Consider the following 2,678-nt stretch of genomic DNA (forward strand, 5'->3'; position numbering starts at 1 on the left):
ACCCCGGGGTCTGGGTGCTCCCCACTGCATTTTGCTGCCATTAATCTTGCTTCCCCTGCACGTGGATAATACATCCACGGTCCTGATCGTGTGCCTTGTGGTTTTGTGGATTGGCATTTCTGTTTTTTTTTTTCAGTAGTAGAGTCCTGTGGTGTCCTAGAAGCCAGGGGCTCTAGGCTGCAACTTCTCTCAGTTGTCCTCTGGAATTTCCCCAGCTTTGCCAAGTGTTCCTTGAATTTCAATGGCCTGGCCTGAAACCAGGGCTTCAGAGGCCAATGTTCTTTTGTTTGGTCCAAGGATACAGAGACATTTCTTACTTGGTTTTTAACTCCCAACACTGACCACTAAATTCCAACATTTTTGAGCTGGAAAGACGCTTAGGAAGCATCTTACCCAGGGGTCCCAAACTTAAGTGTGCCTCAGAATCACCTACAGGGCTTGTACAATATTTATCTATTGCTGTGTAACAGATTACCCCCAAATTTGGCAGCTTAATACAAGAAAAATTTATTATCCCACGTAGTCTCTGTGGGTCAGGAATCCAGGAGTGGCTTATCGGCATAGTTCTGGCTCAAGATCCCTAAGGAGACTACAATCAAGATTTTTTTTGGAGGGAGTGCAGTTCATCTGAAGGCTTGACTAGGGCTTACTTACATGGCTGGAGGTGAGGTGTCTTTTTTCTACCACGTGAGCCTCTCATAAAGTTGTCTTAATGTCCTAAAAACCTGGCATCTGGCTATCCTGAAACAGGGATCCAAGAAAGATCAAGAGTATAACCAAGGGGGAAGCCACAAAGTATTGTGTAATATAATCTTGGAAGAGACATACCATCACTTCTGATGTATTTTAGTCATCAGACAGACTAACTCTGGTTCAAGGTAGGGCAAGACTACACAAGGTGTGAATTCCAGGAAGTGGGGATCATTGGGGACCATTTTGGAGTTTAGGTGTTGCAGCTTGTTGAAACACAGATTTCTGGGCCGGATCCCTAGAGTTTCTTTCTTTCTTTCTTTCTTTCTTTCTTTCTTTCTTTCTTTCTTTCTTTCTTTCTTTCTTTCTTCTTTTTTATTTTATTTTATTTTATTTTATTTTATTTTATTTTATTTTATTTTATTTATTTATGAGAGACACACAGAGAGAGGCAGAGACATAGGCAGAAGGAGAAACAGGCTCCATGCAGGGAGCCGGATGCGGGACTTGATCCCAGGACTCTGGGATCACACTCTGAGCCAAAGGTAGATGCTCAACCACTGAGCCACCCAAGCATCCCTTTTTTTGGAGGGAGTGCAATTAATTAATTAATTAACTAATTTTTTCAATCCCTAGAGTTTCTGATTCAGTAGGTTTGGAATGGGGCCCAAGACTTTTCTAACAAGTTTGCAGGTAGTGCTGATGCTACTCATCTAGGACACATACATGGAGAACCACTGATCTATCCCTGATTCTGATTTTGCAGACAGTGAGGTTGAGTCTCACAAAGATGGAGAAAATTGAGGAGCAAGGAAGTGTACCAATAATTATTTATTGAATACCTACCATATGTCAGGCACTAGGCAGGAGACTTTATATACATTTTCTTGCTTAATAGAACCAACCCTGTGCCTTGCTCACCATTTCATGGTAAGGAAGCAGTAACTGAGAGAAGGTAAGTAGCGTGCCCCAATTCACACAGATACAGTGCACTCACAGGGGCAGGACTCGAAGCCAGAACCCCTGACTTTCAAGTCTGAGCGCTTTGTATAACTAAAGAGTCCTCAGCCTACTATCCTATTATAAGTGGGATGGTTCTCCCTGAAAATGCATTAGCTGCGTTATTACAGCCCTATCACATGGCACTAGGGAATCACTCTGTAAGCTGTACCCATTGCACTTGCAGCTCATAGACTAAAAACTAACCTTAATTTCATTTGAAGACTTAAAGATTCAAAATTCATGGTGCTTCCTAAGTCTCCTAGAACATGTCTAAGGAATACTGGCTCCAGCAGGGATCCCCAGGGCACTCTGACAACGGGGCCAATTACCCACAGGATGTAACCTCAGTCTCCTCGAGCCCTGAGCTGCGCTGAAGTCCCAGTTCCAACATAACCTTGGGCAGATCTCTTAAAAGCCCGTGCCTTCGGTTCATCATTTGTAAAACAGAACAGTAATTGTGTTTTTTTTTTTTGTCCACCTTCTGAGGTTATTATGAGGTTCAAATGAAATAAAATATGCAAAGTCCTTTGCAAATTGATAAAATGCCTTGCACAGAGAAGATCCTATTGCTGGTACCAGACTCATCCATCCCATATCTGCTGAGTTGTCTCTGGTTCTCATCTCCTATTTTTAAGAGTAGGATGATAGACTTCATTAAATGCCCTGTAGGTTTCTATTGAAATGATTTTTTTTTCTTATACAACAGATATTTCTCCAGGCAGAAATCAGCTGCTGGGTAAGAATTTTAGAAAACATAAATGAGAGAAAAAGCCAACTCTTACTTTCTGCAGGACCCTGTGCTGGATGAGTCTGTAAGGGTGACATCAATATCTCTGTTTTAGAGGTAGAAGCGGAGGAGAAGAAACATAAGGTCATTGCTGTAAGTAGGAGAGGTGGGACTTTACTCACCACATGGCCTGGCTCATAGAAAATGTCCCATGAATGGAAACTTTTTAATATCATGCCGATGCACTGGAGGCCTACCC

Source organism: Nyctereutes procyonoides, unplaced genomic scaffold (genome assembly GCF_905146905.1).
Source record: "Nyctereutes procyonoides isolate TBG_1078 unplaced genomic scaffold, NYPRO_anot_genome, whole genome shotgun sequence".
NCBI classification, from domain to species: domain Eukaryota; kingdom Metazoa; phylum Chordata; class Mammalia; order Carnivora; family Canidae; genus Nyctereutes; species Nyctereutes procyonoides.